Here is a 24,880-nt window from a genome sequence, read left to right as displayed (position 1 = left end):
GTTTCCTCCAACAAAGTTAATCTTTCTGTTACTCAGCTTCTTTATCTGGTAAAGATATATAACAAAAACTTCTTTTCTCACAGAATAATCGCAAAGCTGAAGTAGATGGTGTTACTGAAGGGCTCAGAACAGTTGCCAGGTCTGAAGCTACAATACACTGTATCTATTATCTTTAGGATTATTATTGAACACATTATTATTATTGTACCTTCAGTTCTAATTGTATCTTTCATTAATATGAAATGAACTTCACAATCCAACATTATCTGGTTTGTGTTTAAAATATCTTTCTCTAGGAAATATTTGGAAAGTCAATTTCTCTATCATTAAATTTTTCTCTTTGCTATGAGCTACATCTATTTGCGCCCCCCCCCCCCAATTGTTAGCTTCTTCAGATGGCAGTATTTCCGATGGCCTAAGATACTTAAAAGACTGAAGATGACTACAGGCCCTACTCGCTACCCAGGAATGGTTTGGATGATCTGGAGAGTTGGATGCCACTTCTGCTTGGATTAACAGCAAGTGGTAAAATAAGTCATATAACCTTTCACAGGAAGCTTGATGAACCTGTCCTTTGAAGCAGTCTACTGCACCTTGCAAGATCTACCTGAGGCAGATGTAACAATTCTGTAGTAGCAGAATCCGGCCAGTTTTTAATCAGAATCGGGTGACAGAATTCTGTTTTGTGATTCATTTCAGGGCCAGGATGACTCTAAAGATACTACTCCAAAGGGAATGACATTTTTGATTTTAAATCTTATTTATGCAAAGACACTGGTGCTTGATTAATATCTCTAGCTAATCCACAAATCTTAAACATCAGTAATTCCATCAGTGAAAATGATTTCTCACATCCCTTTATACTGATTAGTAAACCATCTGGTTCTAACAAGAGATAAAAAGACTTGACTTGCTACTGTCTTTGGAGCATGGAATGAAGACTGTAAATAAAGTCTTTCAAATTCTGATTACTATCTCACCCACCCAGCAGCTCCATATTAACCACTGTGGGGTGTATATAAATCAAAACTCAGATACACAGCATTTTCTATACTGAAACATTTAAAAATAATGTGATAGGTTTATTAAATCATTTTACATTTAACTCTTTGCATCCTGGAGATATTTAATCACCCTCTTTGTGCTTCTGTTTATATCTATAATATGGGGGTAAAAATAGCAATTTTCTTACCTGGTTGATATGAGTTTTAAATAAGTTAATACCTATTAAGCACTTAGAACAGTGTCTGACCTATATATTCAGTAAATTTTGGCAGCAGCTTCTACTACTGACACTACTATTACCATTTTATAATTATTAATATTATTGAGAATATAAGCAGATTTTTTTCCCTTTTTTATGTTTATTTTGGAGAGAGAGAGAGCCAGAGCATGAGTCAGGGAGATACAGAAAGAGCGAAGGAAACACAGAATCTGAAACAAGCTCCAGGCTCTGAGCTGTCAGCCCAGAGCCTAATGCAGGGCTCGAACTCGGTAATGGTGAGATCATGACCAGAGCCCAAGTTGGATGCTTAACCGACGGAGCCACCCAGGTGCCCCAAAGAAAGCAGATTTAGACAACATTATTTTCCTCTGAGTTTTCAGGATCACACTCCCTTTTTTGTATCACTTAATTCTTTCTTGGTCCCTATGTTTCTTTTTCCCATGTACCCACTCATGAATTGAAAAAATCTCCCTAGAGGGTATGGTTAGGGTGTGTGGATTACCCACAGCTTCTGCACTAATCCCTCTTGGACTGCTCAGGCAAGTATCCATGAAACTGGGGGCTCCCTAGGAAGTCAAATTTATTTCTGCTTTCAGGTTGGAAGCAAGAGTATGGGTTGGTATGTACTGTTCTTTGCCTGGTCTCCATTTCCCCTGAAGCAATGAACAAATGTCACTTGTTATAGATGTGAGACCAGATTTTAAGCTTCCAGAACAGAAGCTCCCAACTTATGACCCTGAGCTTACATTCAGATGTCAGAAGTAATTGCTTGTCCCACACAGTGCTTTTGTGGTTGTTGCTATTGTTTTTCTTTTATATAATTTATGTCAAAATTAAAAATGGAGAGACCTCTTAAAGACTGGAGCATAAGACCTGATACCACAAAACTCGTAAAATAAAACAGAGAAGAATCTCATCCATATTGATCTTGGCAATGAGTTTTTGAACATGAAACCAAAAGCACAAAGAATAGAAACAAAAATTAACAAATGGAGCTGTATCAAACTCAGGAAATTCTGAACAGCGAAAGAAACAACCAGCAAAATAGGAATCTACAGAATGGCAAAAAATTTTTATGTAAATCTTATATTGAATATAAGATTAATAGCCAAACTATATAAAGAACTCAGCCCATTTAATAACAACAACAAAACAACAGAAAAACAATTTGATTTAACAAAATGGGCCAGGAAGCCGGATATTTTCTCAAAGAGTACAGCAAAATGGCCAACAGGCACAGGAAAAGAGGTTCAGTATCACCAATTATCAGAGAAATGCAAATCAAAATCACAATAACACCTCATACCCGTTAGAATAGCTATTATCATGAAGACAAGAGATAACAGGTGCTGGCAAGGATGTATTGAAAAGAAACCTTTATACAGTGTTGGTGGGAATATAAATTGGTTCAACCACTGTAAAAAATAATATAGAGGGCCCTCAAAAATTTTTAAGCAAATCTACTGTAGGACCCAGGAATTCTACTTCTGGGTATATACCCAAAGGAAATGAAAATAGGATTTTGATGAGATATATGCATTCCCATATTTATAACAGCATTATTCACGATAGCTAAAATATGGAAACAACCCAAACACCCACCAATGAATAAACCAATTAAAAGAATATGGTATGAAAACACAGTGGAATATTATTCAGCCATAAGAAAGGAGGCTGTCCTTCCATTTGTAACAATGTGAAAAAACCTGAAGTACATTATGGTAAGTGAAATAAGTTACAGAAAGACAACTAATACATGATCTCACTTACTAGTGGAATTTTTAGTTTTTTAAATTGTTTCAATGTTTATTTTTGAGAGAAAGACATAGTGTGGGCAGGGGTGGGGGAGGGGCAGAATGAGAGAGAGAAACACAGATTTGAAGCAGGTTCCAGGCTCCACGCTGTCAGCACAGAGTCCAGCGTGGGGTCTAACTCATGAACCATGAGATCATGATCTGAGCCGAAGTCAGACGCTTAACTGACTGAACCACCCAGGTGTCCTTATATGTGAACATTTTAAAACTTAAACCTACAGGGGCACCTTGTTGGCTCAGTTAGTAGAGTATGTGACTTTTGATCCCTGGGGTGGTGAGTCTGAGACCCATGTTGAGTGTAGAGATTACTTTAAAAAATAATTAATTAAAGGGGTACTTGGGTGGTTGAGTTGGTTAGGCATCTGACTCTTGGTTTTGCCTCAGGTCCTGATCTAGTGGATTATGAGACTGAGCCCTGAGTCGTGCTCTGTATTGACAACATAGAGGCTGTCTCCTTCTCTCTGTGTCCCTCCCCTGCCTACTCTGTCTCTGTCTCTCAAAAATAAATAAATAAACATTAAAAAATAAGGTTAAAAAATAAAACCTAAACCTATTTAAAAAATAAAAGAGAGTAAAATGGTAGTTACCAGGGGATGATGTTTAAGGGTACAAACTTGTAAGGAGTAGTAAATAAGCCATAGAAATTTAATACACGATATAATGAATTTAGACAGTAATACTGTACATCAATAATGCTATGTGATCAGCAATCATATTATACTATATAACCGAATCAAAGTAACACCTTGTATACCTTAAATTTATACAATGTCACATGTCAAAATTATCCAATAATTTTTTTAAAATGTTTTATTTATTTATTTCGAGGAGAGAGAGAGAGAGAGAGACAGCATGAACAGGGGAGGGTCAGAGAGAGAGGGAGTCACAGACTGAAACAGGCTCCAGGCTCCGAGTTGGCAGTCAGCACAGAGCCCGACGCGGGGCTCGAACCCACGAACCGCGAGATCATGACCTAAGCGAAAGTCGGACGCTTAACCGACCAAGCCACCCGGGCGCCCCTCAATAAATTTTTTAATAAATAAAAAAACTAGGAATATCTTCCATTAAAGCCCACATTTTAGGTTTCTCCTGAACAGATCATGCAACAAAAGAAAAAACTTGTGTAGAGCTGAGACGCAGCAGCCCTCTTCCAGAAAGGATGCGCTCTCCAATTTGTCCTACCACTTCCACTGCTCACACGCTCCCTCCCCCACCATAAAGTCTCATGGTGCTTCTGTATATATCTGTAGCTCTCTTCTTTCATTTCTTCTAGTATGAATGCATTTCCTGTACTCAGTCTATCTGCACCTGTACCCACACCTTCTGCCTTCCTTAATGCAAAAACGGATAATATGCCAGGCTTCCACCTACAGTCAATCCTCTACTTGTATTCAGAATCCCATGATCTTTTTGTATACTTAAAGGCTCTATACTCTTCTACACAGTTTTTCCCTCTCAACTGACTTATCTTTATCAGTATGTGTAAACATGCAATAACATCTTCATTTTTTAAAATACCACACTGTGGGTGTGCCAGATGCCTCAATAGGTTGAGTGTCAGACTTCCTCTCAGGTCATGATCTCGTGGCTCATGAGTTTGAGCTCTACATGGGGCTGTCATCGCTGAGCCTGCTCGACCTCTCTCTCTTTCTCAAAATACATAAACTTAAAAAAAAATTTAAAAATAAATAAAATAAAATACCCCATTGTTTTCATATCCCACATCAAACTACTGCCTCACTTCTCTTTCACATCAAACTTCCAACTGCTTGATACATGAGCTGTCTCTCCTCCTGTCTTCTTATTTCTTTTTCAAAGCCATTTCAATCGGGCTTTTATCCCCTCTACTCCACTGAAGCCACTCTTGTCAAAATCACTGATAACTTCCATCTTGCTGAAACTAAAAATCAACTCTTTGTTAACTTAATGAGACATCTCATCAGCATTTGACAAGTTTTTGGATACTCTTCATTTAAATACTTCCTTTGGTTGGTTTCCATGACACCACACTTGCATTTTTTCCCTCCTATCTCACGACCCTTTTCAAGCTTCTTTGAAGGATTCTCCTCATCTTATCTGCATTCTACTGCTTTCTTTCTCATTCATATTTAATTCCCTGCATCATATTTCTCACATCTCTTCTCTTCTGACCGTCCTCATACCATCATCTTTAAATATTCCTTTATTATCTGACAATTCTCAGAATTCTCTAGCTTCAAACATTACCCTGAACATGCACTCGTAAGACCCAAATCAATTCAACATCTCCACTTGATTACAGATTAATACATGTCTGCATCCGAATTCTTGAATTTCTTGAGACTTGCTCCTGCTTCAGCTTCCCTCATCTCAGCAAAAGGAACCACAGTTATCCACTTACTCATTCTTGACTCCTCTTTTCTTCATGACTGACATATAATCTCTCAACAAGTTGACTGACACTGCTATCAAGGTATTTGTCTGAATCTGACCACCTCTCACTATAAATCATCCCTAAACACTACATCATTTTTCACTTAGACTACAACAATAGTTACTTAACTAGTCTCCCTGTTTCTACACTCACCAATCTAGACAGTTCTTCATTAGAGTGACCTTTATAAATGTGAAACCATATCAAATTATGCTCCTTGCTTAAAACCATTAGATGGTTTCTTATCACTAGCTGGATCACCTCCTCTCAGTTTGTCTATGGTTTTCCCAGATTTAACATGATAGTTTTTTTTTTTTTTAAGTTTATTGATTTATTTTGAGAGAGAGAGTGAGTGAGCACATGAGCAGGGGAGGGAATAGAGAAAGAGGGAGGGAGAGAGAGAGAGAAAGAATGCCAAGTAGGCTCCACCCTGTAGCACAGAGCCCGATGGGGAGCTCAGACCCATGAACTATGAGATCATGATCTGAGCCAAAATCAAGAAACAGATGCTTAAGCAAATGAGCCACCCATGTGCCCCAGATTTAACATGATAGTCTTATGTCCTAGGAACTCCTTCAGTCTTGGGCAAATTGAAATAGTAGGTCATCCTGCCATTCTTTTGGCCATCATCTTCTATCACTCTTTGCCTTGTTCACTCTACTGTAGCCACAGTGGCTTTCTGCTGTTACTTAATGGATATCAATTAATGCATATCTATTTCTGCCATAAGTTTGAATAACTGAATGCATCTAATAAAAAGAAAAGCAAAAAACAATTATTATTGTGACATGTTTTAAGAAAATAATATACATATTTCTTTGTGGAAAATGAGAATTATTTCTGTGCATTGAATATAGAGACATCTCTCTGCTTTGCTAATTTGTATTAAAAGTCTGGTCCCAGTAGCATTTGAGTTTTCAGCTCCTGTTCTAAGCCATGCTAAGAAGCTCAGGACATGAAGACTTGCTGCATTGGATAGATTAGCTTCAGGAAGATACAAGGCCTAAGCTGTGCCTAGATTTCTGCTACTGAGTAGTTAATGGAAGCTGTTAATTGGCCACGAGAGGATAGTTAGGAAGAGAACTAAATTTTCCATTAGAAAACATGGGTCCTAGTCTTGGCTTTGCTACAGTCTAATTACATGGCATTCAGTGAGTCACATTCTCAGGTGTTAGGATCTTGGATTTTTGTTTTTGTTTTTATTTGTTTGGTCAGTTGTTTGGTTGTTGTTTAATCTGAAACAAGCAAATTAGATCATAAAGTTGTCTCTTAGATTCCAGCTCTACAATTTTTAAATGACTGATTCTCTTTTGCTTTTCCCTTTGAGCTAGGCATTCATATTTTCCAGATACAACAGTAGTAAGTATACAATCTATGAGGAACTGATCTATTATGGGCGCCGCAAATCAGAGAAAAATAATGCTGGCTACAAAGTGCCTCTCTCACTAAGCCTAGGCAGCATTTTTTTTGCATGATTTTTAAAGAGATATTCAGTGAGATGCAGACTGGTTAAAATTATTCATGTCATCAAGCTTTCCTTGGAGCTCTGTTCCCTTGTCACTGTTGGGCAATTTTTTGGATGGTAGGATAAAGTTTCCTTTGCTCAATTTCCTCCTATTTCTTTTCATTATTTCCTTTTAGATCAGATAGCATTCTCCTTCCCATTTTGGCGCTTACAGTTTTTAAAGATTCTGTAGTAATGTGCCATGCCTTAGTAGCTTTCTAAACTAATTTCAAACCCCTGGAGCTTCATGGATATTCTGTTGCTTACATTTTTCCAGAGAGGTAGAATGCAAATCAGGTTGTTAATATTTCAAATCTAGCTTCATGATACCATATTTAAAATTCTATTTTTGTTTTAAATAGAATAAACTCCCTCACATATTCCATTTCTAAATGGCAAAAATACTAATGAACCGAAAAGTCATATCTCCTACTGTGTCATTGTCACTACTGAATAGAAAGAAATTTTCACCTAGCTAGTTCATAGTTTGATGCTTCAGAAAACCTACTCCAACTTACATTTTTCTTTTTGTTTTTATTTTACATTATTCATACTCTCTTAATGTCCCCTTAACTATAAACTGTCCTATTTTGATGCTCCCTGGAATATAATTTCCTTTGCTATTTAATGCTAATACATTCCTCTCTCCCCTCTAGGTACTTAGCGTTCCATTTTCTTGGGTATTTCATTACATTTTACTCATTTTATAATTCCACTCATTCATTTGTATAAGACTTACTTTTTCCTCTCCTTCCTGTGAAGAATGATAATTGTCTGCCATCAGCAAACTTTATGAATTTATCTTGCCTGTTTTGTTTTTCAGGAAGACACTTAATAATTCTCAGTATTAATGTAGCATTTTTCATTTTATAACTTCACATTTATAACTCACTGTGTTCTTAAAATTATAATTTTATATAATTATAAAATTATATGAGTAAATTATTCTTGGGGCTCTTGGGTGGCTCTGTCATTTAAGCATCCAACTCCTGAATTGAGCTCTGGTCAAGGTCTCATGGTTCTGGAGTTCAAGTCCCTCATTGGGCTCTGCAGTGACAGTACGGAGCCTGCTTGGGATTCTCCCTCTCTCTTTCTCTGCCTCTCCCTCTCTCTCTCTTTCTCTCAAAATAAATAAACTTGACAAAAGTAAGCTACTTGTTTTCCTTGGAATGGTTAATCTAGTTATGGCATGATCGACCTACGCATATCTCACCTTTTGGGCCTCCTTTGTTGTTGCTGGCTGGCAGGGATCTTCAAATAGGCTTATGTTTTACTCAGCCCTGTTTAGGGCCAGAGGTGGTTTTCAGTGTATCTGGAATGTGATAAAACTTAAGGGATTTTAGTTTCCTATCTATTCTGGACAGATATTGAGATGTATTCTGTTTCCCAGAACTAACTGGTTTTGGTAGAATTATAAAAAAGTATGTGCACTTAATAGGTCATAGGATAAATTCCTCATCCTGTGCCACTGTGTGTGATAATCAGTGATGTTCATTCTGTCTGTGTGCAGTGTAGTGAGTGAGGGAAAAAAAACCGTGCACACAAATGATTAAAATCCAGTGTGAGAGTTGGTTCTAAAGGTATGAGTGGAGTGCAGTGAAATTACTAGAGATGAAATCATAAATTCTACCTTGGAAATTCAATATTTACAAAAAAAGCTAAGATTTGAGCATTGTCATTTGCATTCCAGAGAGGAAGAACAGAATGAACAGTCTGAGTAAAATCAGTTCTGAACAAGTGTAGCAAAAGTTCTGAGTAAAGTCAAGGAAGCAAGTTAATAGCAAGAAAATGAAAGTCCCCGAAGTTAGTACAAGTGAACAATAATATTTTAATTATGCATATAGTCTTGAAACCAAGGACTATCTAAACATCTAGGACACAGAAGATGTAGCAACTAGAGAACTTTAGGAACTCTGTTATGTATAACGACTATTTTCCCATATATTCTTATTTACTATTTTACTGCCAATAATGAGGGCTCTCAGCACCCCAATTCCAAACTCCCAGTTGAATAATTTAATGAACTCAGTTTGAGAGAACTGACCCTCTCTTTAATTCCTTCAGCACTCGAAGGGCCTCAAAATGATGCTACACTATCTTCTTTAAAGAGGGGTTGAGAGTGAAACTTACAAGAGGACCATGGGGGAGGGGAAGGGGAAAAAACAGTTAAGGAGAGGGCGGGAGGCAAACCCTAAGAGACTCTTAAATATTGAGAACAAACAGGGTTGATGGGGGTGGGGAGAGAAGGGACAAGAGGTGTTGGGCATGAAGGAGGGTACTTGTTGGGATGAGCACCGGGTGTTATATGGAAACCAATTTGACATTAAACTATAAAAGAAAATTTTTTTAATTAAAAAAAAAGAGTGTTTGAGTGAAAGCATTTTTATAGGCTTGGGGACAGGCATGGCAGACTGATATACTCCTTAGAAGGAGAGCAGTGGCTGTTAAGACTAGAAATGTACGTATGGGTGAAAATATGAAAGACTTATTCCAGTCATTATTGATATATAACAACCCACTGTAAACCTAATAGTGTAAAACAACATTTTTCATGTTCATGTGCTCTATGAGTTACAAATTTGGATAGAGCACTTGGTTTTTTGACGTAATACCTGGGGTCCCACTGAGAAGCCTCAGTGGCTGAAGATGGCTTGATGGCTGATGGCTGTAACCATCTAAAGTCTCCTTCCATCACATGACTTGTGGTTGGTGCTAGCTGTGGCCTGGGACCTTAGCCTGAACTGCAAGTCACAACATTACTCATGGTCTTTCCATGTGGCTGCTTGAACTTCCTTAATTGCTATTTTGATGGAAAAAAAGATTTAAAGAAAAATGAAAACTTGAGAAAATGTTTACAGCATTCAAAGGAAAAGAGTTATGCATAATTTTTAAGGTTTGTAAACTTTAGTTTAAAAATAGTGAAAAAGTGAAGAACATCAAATAGAAACCAAAGTGCACTAAGAAAAATTACAAAAGCCTACTAGTTCTGTGAAAAAGTATACAACTTCCCTGCCATGTAAAGAAAGGCAAATAATATAAAAAGTAAGATAGTTTCATCTTTACCTATCAGGTTGGCAAAGATGAAAATTTGGAAGCTACCTCTATCAAGAATGTGAGGGGAAACGAAATTCAAGCTACTTTTAGTGAGAGGATAAACTTACATAAATTTTCTGTAAACTGCATTACAATTTTAACTGTGCATAATCTTCAGCACAGCATTTTAAATCCAGAAATGTATCCTCAGGAAATTCTCAAGCAAGTGCAAACATGCATATAAAAGGTCATTCAAAATAGTATGGTTTATAATACTGAAAAATTACAGTATTATAAGCTTTCTAAAAGTTTAAGAAATTGGTTAGGTGGAAGAGAAAAAGTATACATGCAGCTTTTAAGACAACTGTGTAGATTTATGTTAATTGACATAATAAGATGACCAAAATATGATAATAATCAAGATGGAAAAGCAGATTACAAAATATCATGAGCTAATTTCTGTTAAATTGTTTACTAAAAAAATGTGTATGTATGTTAACCGAATAAAAAACCAAAAGGCAAGAGAATGAAGACTTTACCAAAAAATGCATATTTGAGAAAGTGACTTAGTAATTTATTGAACAAATATTGAATGTATGTTTTGCTACAGGCATTTTTCTGTGTATCTGAAATAATGGCAAAGAAGGTAGCAGACCGAACCACAACTTGAAAGCAGAGTGTGGGTATATCCAGGCAAGTACTTGCCCTCTCCAACCTCTTAGGAGCGCTGAGCATTACTAGATATCTTTTTTAGTTCTTTCTAAATTACTTAATTAATTTATGTTTTCATTTTAATTGCAGTATAATTAACATACAATGGTATATTAGTTTCAGATGTACTATAGGATTCTACAATTCCATACATTACCCAGAGCTTATCACAACAAGTTCACTCCTTAAACCCTTTCATCTATTTCATGTATCTCTGCACCAACCTCCAACCACCAACTACCAGTTCTCTATATTTAACAGTCTTTTGGTTTGTCTCTTTTTTTCTTGTTTTGTATCTTGAATTCTACATATGAGTAAGATCATATGGTACATGTCTTTCTCTGACTGACATATATCACTTACATAATATCCTTTAGATCCATCCATGTTGTTGCAAATGGCAAGATTTCATTCTTCTTTATGGCTGAGTAATTTCAATATATATTGAAATATATATACAATATATAAATAAATAAATATATATACCATACTTTCTTTATCCATTCATCCATCCATGAACACTTGGGTTGCTCCCATAATTTGACTATTGTAAATAATGCTGCAATAAACATAAGGGTGCATGTATCTTTTCAAATTTGTGTTTTTGTATTCCTGAGTCAATATCCAGTAGTAGAATTACTGGATCATACAATAATTTTATTTTTAATTTTTTTGAAACTTCCCTACTGCTTTCCACAGCGGCTGCACCAGTTTGCATTCCCACCAACAGTGCACAAGGATTCCTTTCTCTCTACATCCTGACCAACACTTGTTTCTTTTCGTATTTTTGATTTTAGCCATTCTGTCAGATGTGAGGTAACATCTCGTTGTGGTTTTTATTTTAATTTCGCTGATGATAAGTGATGCTGAGTATCTTCTCATTTGCCTAGTGGCCTCTGTAGGTCTTTTTTGGAGAAATGTCTGTCCATAGCTTCTGCCCACTTTTAAATTGCATTATTTTGGTTAGGGTGCTGAGTTGTATAAATTCTTTATATATTTTTGATACAAACCATTTATTGGATATGTCATTTACAAATATCTTCTCCCATTCAGTAGTTTTTTTTTTTTTGTTCTGTTGATTGTTTCTTTTGGTGTGCAGAATCTTTTAACTTGATACAGTCCCAATAGTTTATTTTTGCTTTTGTTTCCCATGCCTCAGGAGATATATCTAGAAAAACATTGCAATGGCCAATGTCGGAGACATTCCTGCCTGTGCTCTCCTCTACGATGGTTATGGTTTCAGGTCTCACAGTTTGGTCTCTAATCCATTTCAGTTTGGTTTTGTGTCCAGTGTAAGAAAGTGTTTCAGGTTCATTCTTTTGCATGTAGCTGAACAGTTTTCCCAGCACCGTTTGTTGAAGACACTTTTTTTCCCCTTGCATATTCTTGCTTCCTTTGTCAAAGATTAATTGGCCATAAAATTGTGGATTTCTGTGCTAGTATCATGCTATTTTGATTACTACAACTTTGTAGTATATCTTGAAATCCAGGATTGTAATATCTCCAGCTTTGTTCTTTCTCAAGATTGCTTTGGTTATTCAGAGTCATTTGTGGCTCTGTACAAATTTTATGATTATTTGTTCTAGTTCTGTGAAAAACACTGTTGGTATTTTTTAAATTTTTTTTTAAATTTAATTTTTAGAGAGAGAGAGAGTGAGACAGAGCATGAGCAGGGTAAGGGCAAAGAGAGACAGAAACGGAGAATCTGAAGCAGGCTCCAGGCTCTGAGTTGTTAGCACAGAGCCCAAAGCATGGCTCAAATTCATGAACCTGCGAGACCATGACCTGAGCCAAAGTTGTCTGCTTAACCAACTGAGCCACCCAGGGGCCTCTGTTGGTATTTTAATAGGGATTACATTAAATTTGTAGATTGCTTTGGGTAATATTGACATTTTAACAATATTTGTTCTCCCAACCCATGAGCATGGAATGTCTTTCCATTTGTTTGTGTCATCTTCAATTTCTTTCATCAGTGTTTTATACTGTTTGGAGTATGGGTCTTTCAACTCCTTGGTTAAATTTATTCCTAGGTATTTTATTATTTTTGCTGTAATTTAAACAGAACTGTTTTCTTAATTTTTTTTTCTGCTACTTAATTATTACTGTATAGAAATACAATGGATTTCAGTATATTGACTTTGTGACCTGCGACCTTACTGAATTGAATTCATTCACCAATTCTAGTAGTTTTTCAGTGGAGTCTTCAGGGTTTTCAATGTATAGTATTATGACATCTGCAAATAGTGAAAGCTTTACTTCTTCTTTACCAATTCGGATACCTTTTTTTTCTTTTTTTAAAAAAATTTTAATGTGTATTTCTGAGAGAGAGAGAGAGAGAGAGCACAGGTGGGAGCGGGGCAGAGAAAGAGACACAAAATCAGAAGCAAGCTACAGGCTTCCAGCTGTCAGCACAGAGCCCGACACGGGGCTTGAATCCATAAACCATGAGATCATGACCTGAGCTGATGTTGGATGCTTAACTGACTGAGCCACCCAGGCATCCCTGAATGCCTTTTATTTCTTTTGTTGTCTGAGTGCTGTGGCTAGGATTTCTAATACTATGTTGAATGAAAGTTGTGAGCGTGGATATCCTTATCCTGTTCCTGATCTTATGGGAAAAGTTCTGTTTTTCACTATTGAATTGAATATGATGTTAGATGTGGGTTTTAATATTTAACCTTTATTATGTTAAGGTAAGTTTCCCCTGAACCTACTTAGTTGAGGATTTTTTTAATCATGAATGGACGTTGTACTTTGTTAATGCTTTTTTTGTGCATCTATTGAAATGATTATACGGTTTTTATCCTTTCTCCTGTTGATAAGATGCATCACACTGATTGATTTGTGAACAATGAAACCACCCTCCCAACCCATGAATAAATCTTATTTAATCATGGTGAATTATTTCTTAAATGTAATGTTGGATTCATTTTGCCAATATTTTGTTGAGGATTTTTGCATCTATGGTCATCAGAGATAGTGACCGATAGTTCTCTCTTTTTTTTTTTTTTAAGCTTATGTATTTATTTTGAGAGAGGGCGAGAGGGTGAGAGAGAGAGAGAGAGAGAGAGAGAGAGAGGCGAGCATGAGCAGGGTAGGGGCAGAGAGAGAGGGAGAGATATAATCCCAAACAAGTTCCATATAATATATAGTGTGGAGTCCATGGCAGGGCTCAATCTTACATCCATGAGATCATGGCCTGAGCTGAAATCAAGGGTCTGACTCTTAACTAACTGAGCCACCCAAGTGCCTCTGAGGAGAATAGGTATTAACTCTTTAAATGCTTGGTAGAATTCACCTGTGAAGCCATCTGATCCTGGACTTTTGTTTGTTGGAAGTTTTTTGATTACTGACTCAATTCCATTGATGGATATCAGTCTGTTCAAATTTTCTATTTCCTCCTGATTCAGTTTTGGGAGATTATATATTTCTAGGAATTTATTAATTTCCTCTAGGTTGTCCAATTTGTTGGCAGAGTTTTTCATAATATTCTTTCATAATCCTTTGCATTTCTGTGCTGTCGGTTGTTGTTTCTCTTGTTTCATTTCTGATTATGTTTCATTGAGTCCCTTCTCTTTTCTCTTTAATGACTGCTAATGTTTTATCAATTTTGTAGAACTTTTCAAGGAACCAGACGCTGGTTTTTTGTTTGTTTGATTTTAGTTTCTATATCATTTCTTTCTGCTCTAGTCTTTATTATTTCTTTCCTACTGTTGGTTTGGGGTTTAGTTTGTTCTTTTTCTAGCTCATAAAGGAGGATTAGGATTAGGAGGTTTATTTTAGATTATCTTGCTTCTTGATGTAGACCTGCATTGCCATAAATTACTCTCTTACAACTGCTTTTGCTGCATCCCAAAGATTTGGAGCTATTGTGTTTTCATTTTCATTTGTATTTTTTCATTTGTATGGAATGTAAAAATTATATTCCATGTATTTTTAAATTTCCTCTTTGATTTCTTGGTCATCTCTTTCACTATTTAGTAATATGTTACTTAACCCCCATATTTGTGTTCCCTTCACATTTTTTCTTATGGTTGACTTCTAGTTTTATAGCATTCTGGTCAGAAGAGATGCATGGTATGACTTCAATCTATTTGAATTTGTTGAGACTTGTTTTGTGGCCTAATATGTGATCTATTCTGGAGAATGTTCCATGTGCACCTGAAAAGAATGTGCTTTCTGCTATTTTAGGACAGAATATTTTGAATATATCTGTTAGTCCCATGTGGTCCAATGTGTCATTAAAAACCACTGTTTCCTTGTTGATTTTCTGTTTTTATGACCTATCCATTGATGTCAATGGGGTGTTAACATCCCCTACTATTTTTTAGTTACTATCCATTACTTCCTTAATGTCTGTTATTAGCTACTTTATATATTTAGGTCCTCCTCTGTTGTGTGCATAAATATTTAAAATTTCTATTTTCTTGATTAGGTTGATCCCTTTATGATTTTGTAGTGTTATTGTTTGTCTCTCTTGTTACAGTCTTTATTTTAATCCATTTTGTCCAATGTAAGTATTGCTACACTGGCTTTCTTTTCACTTCCATTTGCATGATAAATGCTTTCTCATGCCTTCATTTTCAATCTGCCTAAGTCTTTAGATCTACAGTGAGTCTCTTATAGGCATGACATAGATGGGCTTGTTTTTTACCCATTCTGTCACTCTATGACTTTTGGTTGGAACATTTAGTCCATTGACATTCAAAGTAATTATTCATAGGTGTGTATTTATTGCCATTTTGCTACATGGTTTATGATTGTTTTTGTAGTTCTTCTCTGTTCCTTTATTCTCTTATTCTCTACTCTCATGGCTTGCTGGTTTTCTTTAGTGAGATACTTGGATTTCTTTCTTTGTATTTTTTGTATATCTATTACCAGTTTTTGACTTGTGGTTACCATCAGGTTTATGTAACATCATATGCATATAGCACTCTAAATTTTTAAATTTTTTTTTTAAGTTTATTTATTTACTTTGAGAGAGAGAGCATGCACAAGCATGGGAGGAGCAGAGAGAGAGAGAGAGGGAGAGAGAATCCCAAGAACTAAAGAAAAGTAGTGGCCTTAGGAAAAAGAGGTCGTGCAGTGCCCTGCAGTGTTCACTTGAACCACTTCTGACAGGTCTCCTGTGTATGTTGCATGCATCCTGCTGTGCTGGTTCGGCTGCATTTGCCTACAGTCTAGTCATGTAATGGCTCTTTTTGTCTGTTGTGGGCAGTGTTTTGTCCCTGTATTATTAGTGAGCCAGTCTGGGGCTGCCTTGGATTTGAGTTGAGTCAGATCAGCTATTTGCCAGAGCTGCAGTAGTACCAAACTGCAGGGGACTCTCCCTGGGTTGTCCCTTGAGAAGCTTTCATTGATGAGAAGGGTCTACAGTCACACCAGATGTCTGCCCCCACCACTGCTGGGGCCTCAGTCAGACTGGTGTGTGGGTATCTTTCTTTTCCCTCAGGCAGAAGTCACTTTGGAGTGGTACTGGCCCTTCTTAGGGCTGCTGCACAATGTCAAGCTTAGGTGCTGCTTTGATGGACTCTTGCCAAGAGTATGTTGGAGGGAGTTGGTCCACAGGAGACCAACTATATTCTGCAGGAAGCTAGGGAGAGAGTGCTTGTGCTAAGCTGGTTCTGGTAGGTGCCTGTGTATTTAGGTTGGGTAGAAGGGGAAGGAAATGCTGCCTACCAGCTGTTCTGTTCTTGGTGACATCTCCCAAAGATCCCTGCCCCTCCAATAAATGCTCTGATATTAGTAAATATATCTCTCTGTATACCCCAAGTGTTTTTCAAACGGCCTCTTCTATGTTATATCTCAGCAGGACTGTTCATTGTACTATCCCTTTAAGGGGAGAAACTCAATTTTTATCACCTCTGTCTCTCTTAGAGCCAAGCTTACTGATTTTTAAGGTTCTAAGTGTGAAGCCCCACTGATTGTAAGATCTTGTGACATTAGGCTCCTCTTGTTTTCAAAGCCAAATATTACAGGGATTTGTCTTCCCAGTGTGGGTACCTGCTGAGTGTGGAGTCTGCTCCCCTCCCCTCTGTACCCACAGCATCCCTCCTTCTTGGAGATAGTCCAGCATGCCATTTTGCCTTCTGACTGCATCTTTACCCTTCCTACCCATTTCATTTCAATGTGGCCTCTTCCTGACATTTAACTGTGAAGAATCTGTTTTGTCAATCTTCAAGTCATTTCTTGGGTATTTACACCAAAGTGGGTGTTATCTAGGTGTATCCATGGGACAAGGTGATCTTTGGATCCTCCTACTCTGCCATCTTCCCTAGAAGTCTGAGGTCATGATTTTTAGCTCTTTGATGGGGATTCAGAGAATGGGCAGAGGAGGAAATGAGGAGTGCTTTAGGAATGGCAGGTAAGTCAATTTACACATTGAACTATGAGCAGAATGTGTTGACTACAAAACTAACAGTTCCTAGGATTCAAAGGAAATTTTCTTATTGTTTTGAGAAGCTAGGCATATCCAAAAAAAGCTGGGAGTTGTGTTGGCAAAGGATGGAAAAACAATTTTGTGAAGGAATGTTGGTGAGTTTGTATGCTCTGTAAAATAAATTTTAATAAATGCAAGTAAATAAAGATTTGTACTCTTGCCAAATTGCTTCAGGTTCTCATGCCTGGTTTGTGAGAAATAGAATATACAAGTACCAGGGAGTAAACTGGGGAACATCAACTTAACTGAAGAGTCAGAAGACTCCTCACTGAGATTATGACATCTTAACTCAAATTTAAAGTCAAGTATCCAGAAGAAGGCAGAAATCTTAGGGGAAAGAATCACTTTAAAAGCCCCCAGAAAAAGTCTGTAAAGTACCTTAAATCAAACAAAATAAATGTAATCTTCTGAAAACATTCAGATATGTATTAATGAGCTCTAGTAGAAGGAAACTATAGTTTAACAAGCAGGCAGGACATGATATACACACTAATACGTGCATTTTTACAAAGCATATAGGTTAGATTTGAGGCTGTCCCTAGAAAATGACTTAGTAGTTGGCTTTCTTAAAAAAAATAAGAAGCTTAGAAATACACGGAATTTTTCTACCTTGCATATTGCATAAGGATTAGATAAAAAGATTATGTTTATGGATAGTAAGACTCAATAATGTCCAAATATCAATTCTTCCCAATTTAATCTACAGATTAAATGCAATCCCAATCAAGATCCCAGCAAGATATTTTGTAGATATAGACAAACTGATTCCAAAGTTCACATAGAAAGGCAAAGACTTAGAGTAGCTAACATAATACTGAAGAAGCAGAAAAAAAATGTAGAACTCACATTTCTCTATTTCAAGATTACCATAAAGCTACTGAAATCAAGGCATTATCGTATTAGCTAAAGAATAGATAAATAAATCAATAGAATAGAATAGCGAGACAAAAAATAGACTTACAAACACAGAAAATTGACTTTCAACAAGGGGGATTCAATGGAGAAACAGTCTTTTCAACATATAGTGCTGGAACATTTGGGCATCCATATGCAAAATAGTGAACATAGACACAGATCTTTCACCTTTCACAAAGTTAACTCAAAATAGATCATAGATATAAATGTAAATGCAAAATTATAAAACTTCATGAAGAAAATGAGAGGAAATCTATGTAACCTTGTGTTTGGTGATGAGTTTTGCGATACAACATTAAAAGCATGATCCATGAAAAAAAAATTGATAAATTATACTTTAATAAAATTAAAAACTTCTGGGCATCAAAGCACATAAAGAACAAAGTGAAATGGCAACCCAGAGTTAAAATGGTAAATTTTATGTTATACTTATTCTACCACAACTAAAAATAATTTTAAATTTAAAAACTTCTGTGAAAGACATTGTTACAAGAATAAAAAGATAAGCCATAGACTCAGAGAACATATCTGGTAAAGGATCCAAAATATACAGAGGATTCTTAAAACTCAACAATAAGAAAATCAACAACCAAATTTTTAAGAGAAAAAGAAATGGATAGACACCTCACCAAAGAAGATATACAGATGGCAAATAAGCATATGAAAAGATTCTCAATGGCCTGTCACTAAGATAAGGCAAATTAAAACAATGAGATTGCATTACATATTTTTAGAAGGGCTAAAATTCAAAATACTTGAAAGACCAATTACTGGCAAGGATGTGGAGCAACAGGAATTCTTATTCATTGCTTGTGGGAACACAAAACCCTATAGCTACTTTGGAAGACAATTTGAATGGTTCTCACAAAACTGACCAGAGTCTTATCACATCATCCTGCAATCCCTATCCTAGGGTATTTATGCAACAAACTTGTAAACTAAGTCTTCACATTAACTACAGAAATTCCAAACTGATTTACAGACAGAAGCCCTGCCTGGGCCATTGGCAGAAGGAATTATCCTCCACAATACAGAATCAAAGCCTTAATCTTGCACAGAGATAAAACCCAAATTCACAGCATCCATGAGACACAGATACACTGAATAAGAAACTAGTATATAGATTCCCAACTGATTGGCCCAATAGGGTCCTGTTAACAATGAAACTGCAACATGGGGACTTGCAAAATCCAAGAAATGTCCAGGCTTTTTAGAGATGAAACTCCCAATGGAGACAAGTTTAGGAAAAGCTATAAATGGATAATTCATTCTTCATACTAAGGAAATAGAGATCAAACAGATCAGAAAGAGATTTTAAAGTATGTTTAACATATTCATAGAGATCAAGGAGGCAAGAGAATCCATGAAGAATAAAGATCATTTTATGAGGATAAAAAACACACAGATGTATTTGATAAGGAACCAAATGGAGATTCTGGAAATAAAAATGTCAATGAAATTTTTAAAATTTTAATAGATAAGTTAAACAGCATGCCTACTAAGAGATCAAACCAAATCTGTTGAGAACTGAAAATGCCTGCTCTATTACTCCAGCAAAAACATATGGTGGAAGTGAGAGTAAAAATAAGTGGGGAAATTTAAGAAGGACTTTGAAAGTAGAATCAACAAGATTTGGTAATGAATACTCCAGCCTCCCAATATATTCCTTCCTGACTTAGAAGAGAGGCATTGTGGCTGCGGTTTGAGCTGATGCGGTAGCTGCTTCTTAGCCTGGCCTGTGGTAAGCACTCATTGATGCTGTTGTTCATTGTGTTGTTGTTTTCATTTTATTATTATTACCATTAAAGTTGATGGGAACAGCTGAAAGCTAAAGAAGGAGGTGGTGAACCTCCTACTTAGGAACATGGAGGCTGCCTTTTACTGCTTTCCCATTGTCCAAATATTTTACAGGAAAACTTGGTATTACAGGTCTTCTTATTCAGTCATATGGCATAAATAAATAAATAAATAAATAAATAAATAATAAATAAATAAATAAAAAGACTGACTGAAATATGAAATAAACCAGATAGCTCAAAAACGTATATCATTGTATGTAATCATGTACAACACAATTAAGAAAGCAACCCAAATCAGCACTGGGAAGATGGAATTATTAAATCAGTGATGCTGGCACAGCGGTGGCAAAGAGCAACAACACACTATTATCACTTCACCATGCTGACACAGTTTTAAAATTTAAAAAGCACTTCGAAAAAAGTTGTAACAAAATTAGAAAGATTCAGTTTCTAAAGTTTCTTTTAAAAATATGCAGAGGAGCCCCTGGTGGCTCAGTCAGTTAAGCATTTGACCCTTGCTTTCAGCTCAGATCATGACCCCAGGGTCTTGGGACTGAGATCCAAGGGGGGTTCCACACTGAGTATGGAGCCTGCCTGGGATTCTCTCTCCTTCCCTCTGCCCCTCTCCCTGGTGCTTATACTCTCTCTCTCTCTCTAATAAGTTTTTTAACTAAAAAAATTTTACATATGCGGAAGTGAGTTTTGTGGAAAAAATTTCTCATCAAAATAAGAAATAACTTTTATGGGAATATGCAATGCTCAACAACGTGCAGTAAAAATAAACACACTCTTGCATTGCTGGAGGAATGATAATACATATAGCTTTAAAACACTGTGAGCAAGCTTTAAGAGGCCTAAGAACATCTATGCTTTTTAGTGTAATAATTCAAATCCCAAGAATTCTCTCTAAGAAAACTGCAGAAATGAAGAAACATATGCATTGCAGTGTTATTTATAATAGCAAAAACACTGGACACAATCTAAGCAGTCAGTCAAAAGGTAGTGGTTATAATACATGGCATGGTTATTTTAGATTATTACATGGCCATAAAAATCTACTAATAAGCAATTTTTAATAACTAATGTGCTGAGTATTCTTTATTTGCTCCCCATTCTGCCAGATCCATTCTCTTCCATTCCCTTCCTTGATCTGTCTTCTGCAAAGCTGACTACAACAAACCGCATCATATAGATTCCTTGTCACTTCAGTTTCCATGGAGCTCCAGAAAAACAAAATGTCTTTCCTTTGCCCTTGGAACCCAATAGCTTCCTGTTGCTGCTAGCCTCTGATGCCCACCATCCCTTGTCCTTAATCCTAACCACACTTCTCTTATAGAGTCCCTTCATGAAAGTCTCTTCACCAAAACCTTCTGAGTAAGTTCCCTATCCAGACAGATGTATGTGAACTCTTAGGTCACAAAACTGTATAGTCTGCTGGATCTAATGTGAAAATACCTAGAAACACTTATAAATAAACACACAGATGTGGAGACAAGCTTCTTCTGAGAAGTATGAATAAGATACATTTCTTTCATCTGTTTAATACTTCCCAAATTTTTTACAATAAATAAATAATGTATAATTTGTCATTAAATGTAATTACTATTAAATTACACATAATTCTTTTATGATAGAGTAACAAATCTAAAAATTAGATGAGCATATTTTAACTATACCTCTTCTTTTTAAAAGTGAATTACATTGGCTTTTTTTGACCTTCAATAGATTTTTCAGGAGTTCACTGTTCTTCTATATAAGGATTCCAAGTCCTGTTGTGCATATAAAATAAATATTTTTGCCAGAAATGGTTCTTACTTTTCACTTTTGACTGAGGCCTTTTTATTCTTAAAAGGGGAAGATGTGATATCTAATTTTGTCTCTGTTTCTTTGGGGACAGGAATTTTAGCATATTGCCACTAAAGACATTTTCATCATATCTAACCAGGCTAGCTTCCCTCTACTCTTTACTTTCTTGGTGTTTAGAGAGTTCAATGAGTGTACTTCTGCCATCTTTGTTGGTGTTGCTATTGTTACTTGCTTTCTTGCTAGAAAGATGGGATGTTTTTTCTGACTGGAAGCATAAGAATAACTAGACATCCTCTACCCTCCTGCGTTCTCTTGAAGCCAGCCTCCTGCAGAGACCATTCGTCTTCCTTCATTCTTTCATGCTGGAAGTAGTGCAGGAGCCAGCTCTGGTAAGTGTGGTGAAATGAGATCTACCCCACGCCCAGTGTCTTCTGTACATGGATGAAGTCGCCCAAATCCTTGGATACAGGTGGCAGGCCCGTTTGGCTAATGGACCTAGAGCCACAATCTGCACCCTGGCCTCTAGCAGTGACAAAGGGGATATTTTGCTTGACATATTTACTCATTTGTTTCATTCCTCAAATCATTTAGTAACTACATGGGAAAGAGAGATGTTATTTGTTGGTGGCCTCCTCAGAAACTGCAAGACATACTTTTCTTTACAATCATAAATATATATGTATCACTCTTACTTAATAATAAAACTTTCTGGTTGGTTTGAGTTTTGCTATATGTCATTGTAACTTGGATGCCAAAGGGCCTCACATCATTCTTAAACAGCCCATCATAATTTCTTAAAGAATCTAGAAGGTCAAACAGCAAAAAATAAATAAATAAAGATAAAAAAGAGTGAAGATCGTTCGGGGAGCTGGTAACTCCCATACATTAAGAATAGGAATGCAGTTACTCAGCTGCATGTAGATGTTCCCTTTCCTCTTATCCTTTTAGCTCTGGAATCCCCCAAAAATGTTGGGAAAATAGGTAGTCTCTACTATTCTTTTTAAAACTTTATTTTTTGACACAACTCAGTAATACAAGACATCAGAATTAGGCAATCAGGCCACCCTAGAAAAACAACAACAGATATTTCTTCTAAATATCAAGATAGCAAATTAGAGGCATTATTGCCTTTTTAGTTCGCCATATCTTAAGCATTAGGCATTCAAATAATGTTGAAATTTTTTATTAGTAATTCTACTAATTACACTTGAATATATCTTCATTTAATGAGCCACTGTGTAACCTTATTTTCTTCCTAAATAAAATAATTTTAATGAAATAATTTTGTGGCAATTTAGATTTTATTGCTGCTATTATTAATGCTATGTTTTAATGTTACATTCATTATGTGATCTGTTAATAAAAATCTGGTAAAGGCAATCCATTTGTTTCAGAGTTCATGAAAAAACATATATTCTGTTGACAATTTGGCAGCAAGAGATCATTTAGTAAGGGACATACTTCACACCATATGATGAAGCATGATCTTTCTGCTTAAGTGGAATGGATGAGAGACTGTTCATTAATACTACAAAACTGTATTAAGTACTTACCACGTGTCAAGTACTGTGCTACTTACTGGGGACACATTGTCTCTGCTTTAATAAACCCTAAAAGAAAAATTATATAAATGATATACATTAATGGAGTGATCACACAAATGATTATATAATGATAAATAATGAAATATACAATAAATAAAAATGTATATTATGACCAGAGTTGTCAGGAAAATGTAGGAAAATTTGATAGACAGCCTAAATCAACTCTTTGCCCTAGAGTTAATAAAAGTTGTTAGCCCCTAAAATTTACTTTTGCCTCTAAATTAAATCAACATAAGAACTTGCAATTTTTATAATCAACTTTTTAAAAAATTCATCCAAAGACACTGACAGCAAGTTTTAAGAGGTCTGAGAACATTTATTTCAGTGTTATAGGCATTATGATCCAGATATCAGGACACCAGACTTGTATTTATGACCCTTCCTAAACTCCAATGGGAGCCTTAGGAAAGTACCTTTGCCTCTGTGGGCCCCAGTTGCTTGGCCTGCAAAATGAAGTATTGGATAGACAGGTCACCTCAAGAACCATGCGAATGTAAATTCTCTGATCTATAACTTAAGAGAAATATTCTCTATGATTACAGAATAAGTTGTGCCTGTCATATAGAGATTACCTGTCATATAGAAGCTATAAGAATTTCATGTTAAGTGAAAATACAGAATTGGATCCATTTAATACTTTATTAATATATTACTCTGTAGAAGTACTACATAAGGTAAAAAACAGCAATTGCTTCCTTCTGTGAATATAGCGTCTGATTTTCCTACTATACAGTTTCCCACAGGTGCATCTGTTCTCTAATGGAAGTTGGGGTGACACATACTAAATAATAACCAGCTCAATTATATTGATTTATATATAAATAGTAGCCACCCCAAATTTTTTCTTCCCCCAGAATAATGTAATAACCTGCTGTACATACTTGTGGAAACACTCCATTTCCTCAAAGTACAAAGAACACTTGTAACCACCTATTTAATGTCTTTCTTCTCCACTAGACACGGTATCTTATTCACTGTTGTATTAGCTTTCGATGCATTAACAACCAAACCTAGAATCTTAGAACAACAAATCTATTTCTTCTTCACCATTTTGTGTTGACTACAGCTTGACCCAACTGGGCTAAGCATAACTCTAGGCTGCTTAAGTTTATATCTACGTCACATATTTCTCATTCTGGAACCATGGGTGAAGAAACACTGACTTTATGCAATATAGTTTAATGAAAAACGACAATAATGCAGGGGCGAGGGGTGCCTGGGTGGCTCAATTGGTTTAAGCATCCGACCTTAGCTCAGGTCATGATCTCAAGGTCTGTGAGTTCAAGCCCTGCGTCAGGCTGTGTACTGACAGCTCAGAGCATGGAACCTGATTCCTGTTCTGTGTCTCTGTCTCTCTATGATCCTCCCCTGTCTGTCTCTCATGTTCTGCTCTCTCACATTCTCTCTCTCTCTAAAAATTTAATTAATTAATTAATTAAATATTCAAAACTTTTTAAAAAACAATGATGCAAGAAGAAATAAACTGATGGTCGATTCTTAAGCCTTATTTAAAAATGGTCACACAGTCCCCGAATAGCCAAAGTAATACTGAAAAATAAAACCAAAACGGGAGGGATCACCATCCCAGACTTTAGCCTCTACTACAAAGCTGTCATC

General features: G+C 36.2%; 1 long non-coding RNA gene across 1 annotated transcript in view; it reads right to left on the bottom strand.

Annotated features, from left to right (window-relative positions):
- Nucleotides 1–23,219: 23,219 nt before the first annotated feature.
- LOC120224964 overlaps nucleotides 23,220–24,880 on the bottom strand; it is a 26,923-nt gene continuing 25,262 nt past the window's right edge. The window contains exon 3 of the long non-coding RNA XR_005526706.1: nucleotides 23,220–23,269. This is a non-coding gene — a long non-coding RNA (uncharacterized LOC120224964). The remainder of the gene's footprint in view (nucleotides 23,270–24,880) is intronic.

Source organism: Hyaena hyaena, unplaced genomic scaffold, assembly GCF_003009895.1.
Source record: "Hyaena hyaena isolate Hyena2069 unplaced genomic scaffold, ASM300989v1 scaffold_1290, whole genome shotgun sequence".
Classification (NCBI taxonomy): domain Eukaryota; kingdom Metazoa; phylum Chordata; class Mammalia; order Carnivora; family Hyaenidae; genus Hyaena; species Hyaena hyaena.
Note: the sequence above shows the minus strand (reverse complement) of the source record. Positions and strands in the feature narration are given on the sequence as shown.